Source organism: Pinus tabuliformis, chromosome 6 (assembly GCF_031772625.1).
Source record: "Pinus tabuliformis cultivar Carrire ecotype Pingquan chromosome 6, CPIR1, whole genome shotgun sequence".
NCBI lineage: Eukaryota > Viridiplantae > Streptophyta > Pinopsida > Pinales > Pinaceae > Pinus > Pinus tabuliformis.
The window spans coordinates 1,855,133,223-1,855,142,231 of record NC_142292.1 but is presented as its reverse complement, the minus strand read 5'-3'; positions in this window follow the sequence as shown (position 1 = coordinate 1,855,142,231).

The following is a 9,009-nucleotide window of genomic DNA, read 5'->3' as shown; positions in this document are numbered from 1 at the left end:
TGCATTCTTGGAATAAATGCTGAATGTTTTCTTAAGCCTACATGCATAATGGGAATCGTGTTGGGCCTTGAAAACCCTTTTTTTTTAAGTTGTCACTGGTTAATATTTTCCCTTTTAATAGAATCCAGATGAACATTTTGATCTTAGGTAGACTTTCTGGTTTCCATGCTATTTTCCAAGAATTCCAGCCTTGTTGATTTGGTTGTTCCTGAAGGATTTTATATCCAGTCCTAGCTATGTAATGTCCACCGCTTGGCTCCCAAAGATAAGCATCTTCCTCATCAAAATGGATTGGCACTGCCTGATTTTGCTCCTTTTGCCTTCCAGATCTGTCAGAATTGTTAAGCTTTTCCAATCTTGCCACTCCTTTTGATTCTAAAGAGAGATAGAGTGTAAAGTATTGAAACCTTTATCTTTCATCAACTCTTGTATGTCTTCAGTTTCTGGATGAGTCTGTAGTGTTTATTTTCCCATGATTCTGTCCTCCCAAATTGAAATTGTTTTTCCATTGCCTGGGATTTTAGAAATATATCTACTCATTCGTGGAATTGTTTTTTCAACCAGCTTCCATACTTGGTTACATGGTCTTATTGGGATATTTCCATTAAGCAGTCTTTTCCTGGTGCCATCCATATATTTTGTTATAAGAGTCTTTTTCCACCAGCTCTCTTTTCCTATAATTAGTCTCCATACTATTTTCATTCCTAGTGTTGCATTCATGAGCCCAAGTATCCGTATTGATAGGCCTCCTTGTTCATAAGGTAGTACTACTTGCTCCCACCTGACGAGGCTAAATTTTTTGTTTTCTTGCTTCCCCCCTACCACAGAAAGCTTCTTAAGATTAGCTCCATTTGTTTGTGGGCACTTGCTGGGGCCATGATTATGGCATATTAGTAGATAGGTAGTGCTGCAAGGAGTGCTTTGATTAGAATTGCCCTTCTTGCCATATTCAGCCACATCATACCCTAGATTTGTATTTTGTTTTTCATTTTTTCAATTTGTTTAGTCCATATTTCTGTCTTCATGTTCTCTTTTGAGATTGGAAGTCCCAGATAAAAGAAGTGTGTCCATTTTTCTTGTACAAGGATGTCTAAGATTTGTGAGATCCTTTGCATAGTTCTGGGAGGGGTATTCCATCCATATATCTTGTATTTTGTATTGTTTAATAGCCCACCTGAAACCTGTAAAAAATCATATAGAACTTTTTTGAACCTCCTTGATATTATTGTTGATGCCCCTCCCAGCAACAATGTGTCATCAACAAAGAGTGAGTGGTTTATTGTTTTTACTCCTTTTGCTATTCTGATCCCTATGATATTTCTTTCTTTTCTTTGATTTTCTAGAGCCCTCCTTAATGTTTTTGCCATTATAATTTATAGTAAAGAGAGGAGAGGAAAACCTTGCCTAAGGCGTCTTGTGCTTTGAAAGAAATCACTGGGCCTTCCATTTATGAGGGGGGAAATCCATGGAGTAGAAATGCATGCTTGTATGACTTACACTATTTCTCTCGAGAAACCAAGTTTCTGGAGGACAACCATTAGATATGGATGACTAACGCTGTCAAATGCATTTGCCATATCTAGTTTTATTATGAGGCCTTTTTCTTGCCTTAGCATACTGGAGTGAACCGCTTCCTGTATAATAATTACATTATCTATGATTTACCTGTTGGGCACAAATCCTCCTTGATTTTCAGATATGATTATTGGAAGTAATTCCTTGATTCTATTTGAAATTGTTTTTGTTATTATCTTATATTATGAATTGCAGAGAGAGATAGGGAGAAACCTATTGAAAGTTGAGGGGTTTTCTTCCTTTGGGATTAGAGCAAGATAGGAGGATTTGGTGTTGCCTCCTATTTTTTTCCTTTGAAAACATTCTTCACCATTATTAAGAAATCCTTTTTGATGGTATACCAATGAAATCTGTAGAATGCTATTGTGAAACCATCTGGCCCTAGGGCTTTGTCTGGATGCAGGCTCCATATGGCCGCCACTACCTCTTCTTCTATGGGATCCTTGCACATTACTGCATTTTTTTTTTTTTTTTTTTTTTTTTTTTTGTGCTTTCAGAAATCTTCACTTTCAACCATTTCTTCGTTGGCCGAAAGTAGGTTTTTAAAGTGTTGATAGGCTGTTTTTTTTAGTTCCTCCGTTCCTTTGACCTTTTGGCTTTCAACTTGAATTTTTTCTATTTGGTTTCTTGCTCTTCTTATCTTCATTGTGTTATGGAAAAATGATGTGCTTTGGTCCCTTGCCTTGAGCCACAAACTTCTGGATTTCAATCTTGCCTCTTCTTCTTCTTTCCTGTTTTCCCTATATATTTCCCAAAATATTTCCGTCTCTCTTATATAATCTTGCTTGCATTCTTCTTTGTTTTCTTTTTTAGTTCGCATGCTATCCATTTTTTGCTGTAACTCTTTTTTTTTTTAAATTTCATTTTCTCTTGCCCATTCCTTTAATTTATTTCTTGCAGTTTTTAATTTTGTTTCCCAAATATACTGTGGTGATCCTATTAATCTTGTCTCCCATGCTTCCTTGACTAATTTGATGATTTCTCCATTATTTTCCCAAATTGAGTTATATCTAAATGGGAGCGGACCCTGATTTTCCATTTTGCCAATGACTATTATCACCGGTTTATGGTCAGATGCTATGATATGTAAATTTTTTTATTTTATGGAGCTGTGCACTGCTATTATATTTTCTTGTATCAAAATTCTATCCAACCTTTCTTTTATGTTACTTTTGACCACTCTTTTATTGCTCCAAGTGTATTTCCCATTGTTTGGCGAGATATCTATCAAGTTGTGTTGTTCCATTATTTCTTCTAGAATATCCCTGGATGGGTTTGTGTGATATGTTCCTCCAAACTTTTCTTCTATGCTTCTTACCAAATTTAAATCTCCTCCTAGTATTATTTTCCCATCTTGCACTTCTTTTAGTGCTTCTTTTAAGGTGTCCCAACATTGCTCTTTTTCCTTGTAGTGGTTTGGGGTGTATATATTTATGACACTTTATTTCTCTTTTATACTGATTTACATTACATCCATTTGGATCCAGTGCTGATGTTTTTTGTGTTTTATTAATTCCCAAGTTCTTTTTTTCCATATTGTGCATATGCCTCTGACGCTCCTGTTGCCTGTATTGCTTCCCCTTCATAATTTCTGACTTTTTTTTTTATATTTTCAGTTTCTTGGCTGTTTGTTTTTGTCTCCTGAACTATAAGGATGTTTGAGTTTTCTTTTGCTAGAATGTCTCTTGTGGCATTTTCTTTGATGGACAATCCCATTCCTCTACAATTCCAAGAGACCACTATCATTATTTACTTGTTGGGTGGTGCATGGCTCCTTTCCCTCTTTGCTGACTTTTTTCGTTGTTTCCTGAAATCCTTCCTAAGAAGGTTTCCATAGGTTGTTGTGTACGTAATGCCATTTCCTTTGCTTCTACTTCAACCCTGATTTCTTTGTTTGTCTTTCTTCCTAATTTTTTCTGATATTCTACATTTGGGGGTACTTCCTTTAACTGCTTTCTGGTTAGGATTTTGTCTACTAAGGAGGGGGGGGAGGGGTATGAGTGTTTGAAACCAGAGGGGATGGGGGGGGGGGGGGGGGTTGGGGGTATGTTGTGGGGATCTGGATCTGGATCTTGGATTTATAATATTAATCCAATAAGAAAGATTCCTTTTCCTAATATTTAATATTAAAATATTAAATATTTATAATATAAAATATTACATAATTTTTTAAACTATCAATATTATTAATAAGGTGTTATTAACATTAATATTTAAATGTTATTAATAACTTTAATGTTATTCGAATTCAAGCTTTTGTGATCCATAACTTGTTAATTCATGAGAATTTTCGGAAAAAATCACATAGAGAATATTTGGTCGACGCATTTCGAACCAGCCAGTGTGGTTCATCTTAAGGACAAGATGAAGAGACAGATCTCAGAGGAAGGTTAAATAAGGAGATAGGTCAACCTAATGGTCAGAAGAAAAAACAGAGATCTGTCTCTTCATCTTGTCCTGAAGATGAACCACACTGGCTGGTTTGAAACACGTTGACCAAATACTCTCTATGTGATTTTTCCGAAAATTCTCATGAATTAACAAATTTTAATGTTGTTATTGTGTCAATAAAACTAAATGTTAATCATTTTTTAAAATAATTATGATTAATAATGTTATTAACAATTTTTTATACATGATTAATATTCTATTAATGATTTTGTTATTAATAATATTATTAATAATATGGTTTATAATATTAATTTAAATGTTAATTCTATTATTAATGATAAATTTTATGTATATATATTTTTAAGAAATAATAAATTATTTATAATCTAATTTAAAATTTTCCAATAAACCATTTATAAAAGTAAAAATTAAAAATTCAAATTGATGAATTAATTAATTATTTTAAATATAAATTCATTTATGCCCTATCTTTATGTTATATTAAATTTATGTTTTATTAATTTTACATTGCAGAAAATGGTTGCTATTGTTTTGTAATATCGTAATATGTGGGTTATATTGTTGCATTCAAATTGTTTTATTTGACATATTTTCATTACAACCATTAATGGCTAAAATCACACTAAGTACAATGTAGTGTTACTTTCAATAACAAAAAATAAATTTATTTTTACAAATATTAATTTTTTTTTAAGAAAGACTTGACAAAGTCTAAGCTTATAAGATATGCATATGACCTACAATTTTGTGTGTTAATAATTAATATTATTTTATAATGTTAATTATGAAATTCTTATAAAAAACACCAATTCAAATGAATGAATGAATTAATTATTTTAAATATAAATTAACTTATGCTTTATTTTTATGTTATATTAATTTATATTATCTTTATGTTATATTAATTTTCTACTATAAAATTGTTACCATTTTTTGTAAATGTAATATCTAGGTTTTATAGCTATATCTAATCATTTGACATATTTGTTTTACCATTGATGCTAATTACTAAGTACAATGCAATGCTAATTTTAAATAACAAAGACTACTTATTTTTGACAAACGCTAAGTTTATATCCAATCATTTGACATATTTGCTTTACAATCATTAATGGCAACTTAATTATGTTCAAATTCGTGGTGTAGGTCAGATTCACATTTAGCGAGAAGCAACATTGTGTGATTATTTTCAGTAGTCTCTGGCTTTATATTTATTTATTAATTCCACTTTGGCTTTTCAAGGATAATATCAGTAATACTAAAAAGCATAAAGAATGGGTGCTTTATTCTCTTCTCACATAGCAATAAAATATATTGAATTTTATAGCTAGTTGATTATCACCAATTGTCGAAGAACCAATAATATATAATTGATATATAATTGAGATATATTGTAAACTCATGTTAATATATAATTGAGATATATTGTAATTATCAGTGTTCACATTTAATTTATTGATATGGCATAAATATGATGTTTGTATTCAACTTTGTATTAATTATTGTGTAAAACATTGCATGTTATTAATTATTATGTAAAACATTGCAAGTTAACTGATATTTGGTTCCCCATTCACTAAAATCCTTTGATCTAAATATATAAAATCTAAAGTTATAAATCCCTCGAATCTAAAATTATAAAAACCTATAATTATGAAACTATAAACCATCAAATTTATCAAATGATCTTTAATCTTAAATATTTTTTTTTATCAACCCTCAATACAAACATTTAATACAAATGTCATATTTAATTTATTAAAAAGGTATTTGAATGTTTACGGTTAAATTCAAAATTGTTTAACAAAAAATAAATCAATACAAGAAATTAACAGTGCATTGGTGAATTAGTTGTAATAGGGAGAGTGAGCAGAAAATAATTCAATGTAGGAAATTAACCACCCATCAGTGAATTAATTATGATGGTGAGAGAAAAAACCAAATCAATACAACAAAAGAACTGCATATTATTAAATATATTAAGATAATTAAGTCTCCAAATGAGTAATTTTCCCTCAAATCTAATATTTGATATTCACCATCAATAATAAACATACCAGTGATAAGTTGTTCACAAAGATGATCCATTTTCACTAGAAAATCAACTAATATATCATATTTATTATTAGATTTCACTTGATTAGATTGAAAGATGGACATGGGTGAACTATGGATCCAGTCTAGATCCTCGTCACCAAGGAAAAAAAATCATAAAGTGCCAATTTTATGAGCACTCAAGCTGAAATAGATATTTGAGCACAAACATGTGAGTATTCAATATTAAATCCACCCAAACATCAAAATAGAAAATACAAAAGCATGGAGCGTGTAACAATGGAACAATGGTAAGGTGGATTTATTAACTCTTATAAATTTGTCTCGGCTCTTTTTTCCTTTTAGATTTCTAGGCCACTAAATGCATGTACATCCCTTATTAAAAAACTCATGTACTTCAGGAAACTATTAGACTCCATACATATACATCGCTCAATCTAAAAAGTTGCGGCAATATGTACAAAACATAACTCATCCCATATCAAAATGTCTAACACATGCCAACCACATCCCTTTTTCTCTGCATAAAAACTACAGACATATATTCTTATATCATTTGTCACTATTTATTTTCCTACAACTTCCACATCCAAACAATACAAACACCAAAATACCTTATCGTCTCAATCAGATTAATTCCAAGGAGTTTGATCGAGATTCTAATGTAACTAAACTTGCAAAACTCAAAATCCATAATGCATACAAAGATGATTAATTTGAAAAGGAAATCAAACCTCCAAATTTAAAAATTAAGTTGAGTAATCAAACTTGGGCCATCGAAACATGAAGAATGAAAATGTTTGTCTTCAAAATCATAATTCCAGGGAGCTTCATCCAGAATCCAATGTAACTAAACCTGCAAAACTCAAAATCCATACAAAGATGAGTAATTTGAAAAAAAAATCAGACATCCAAATTTGAAAATAAAGTTAAGTAATCAAAATTGGGTGATCCAAACATGAGAAATGAAAACGTTTCTCTTGAGAATGTGAACGAGCAATAGTTTCAGGTTTACGCTACTGAGTTGGAAATGTTACAATATAAGATTAATTATAAACGACAATGGACATGTGGTTGGAGTAGACGTTTCATAGTCTAATGGTCCTTTCAATAATGGATACGTGTTTCAAAATAGGTTATGCACCCAGTTTCAATCAAGGGAATCAAATTTGCATTAATCTCTATAAGTGGTTAATAGTTAATGGAACAATAAATTTTTAATCATAATTTGGTAAAATATTTTTTTAAACAGGGTTTAATCACTAGATTTAGATATGCAAGGAAGTTATCTGCCTCCATTCTCTCCATTGATGTACTGGTGACCACGAAAATATTCGAGCATCTTTTATTTTCAACTATCTGGTTGGAATCTATGATTAACAAAATAATTAAAGTGCCCAATTCCAATAGAAAAGATGTATATGAGCGTAAATATATAGAATTAAAAAAAAATTGAATTAATTATTTTTTTAATATCGATTTGTTTTATATAAACATATATTAGTTGTTTTATACAATCAAAGTGAACGCATATTAATCATTTCATACCATTAAACGAGTGTTATTGTCAACATATAGAATGATGTTGGACTAATGTTCTTTCTTTGGACGTGCTTCTCTAAACAACCTTCATATTTACACTATCGAAAATGCATTGCATTAGTTGATTTTGAAGTACTAACCACCGTTCTAATAGGCAATGGAATCACTAATAGCCTATGTGAAATTATTTTAGCAGTTTTGGATAGACAATGCAATTACATTAATATTCTTTTAATTTGTTGTTATTATTGATAGTAAATAATTGGTTAGGTAGAGTTAATAATAAATTTAATGAAAAAAATGTCAATGTTTCAATGTATTATTATTTCTAATTTAAATATTTAGTGTGATTTGTAAATTTATGTAAATATTTTTAGAGTTCTTATTTTACTATTTATAAAATATTATTATGTATTTGACATAACAAAAATTTAATAAATTTTTTTTCTTATAAAAATTTATAGTGTTTTTTTTAATTTTACTTAAAAAGAGAGGTTCAATCCATTTTGTTAATTAGTTGTCATATAGGTGAAAACAAATCCACGATAAATCAGGCTTAAAGATCCATGAATCTAAGAGATTGTTAAAGGTAGAGTAGGAGGTAAGATGAGAATGCTAGAAATCAATTGCTTGGTAATTGTAAAATTATTTTAGCACTCTCGTTGTTATAATTAATTATAAAAAAATGATTTCTTAAAGGTTATGATAAAATTAATAAATAAATATTAGTGTTCTAATGTATTATTATTTTTAATATAAATAATTAGTGTGAATTGTATATCTATATATCTAGTTTTATAATCCCAATTGAATAGTTAGCTCTCATTACTCTGTATAGAAGGTATTATTATGCATTTGAGGCAAGAGAATATTTAATAAAATATCTCTTTTATGAAGGGTTTTTAATTTGTAGTGTTCTTGATTTTTAGTGGGAAAGATGGGTTCCATTGATTTTTGCCAAAGGCGTCACGTGAATGAAAAAATTCCAAAGGAAAAAAATTCTTAAAGATCCATGAATTTCTTTTTTTGTGATATATCATTAATAAGTGATTAAATACAATTATGAAAATAAGAGAATATTGAAGAGACAAGGAAATAGTTTTTATTATGTTCATGGGCTAAGAAAATTAATTCCAAAGGAAAAAAATCTTAAAGATCCATGGATTTCTTTTTTGTGATATATCATTAATAAGTGATTAAATACAATTATGAAAATAAGAGAATATTGAAGAGATGACAAAATAGTTTTTATTATGATCATGGGATAAGAAAATTCTAACACGATTGTTTAAGAAAAAAACCTTCTCTTAATCATTTTAGGGTATTTAGCTATGATGCTTTGTACATGTTCCAAACGAGAATGGGACTAAGAAATATAGGAAAGTTGAAAATTGTATCCTTATTGAATTTAAAAAATGTTATAGG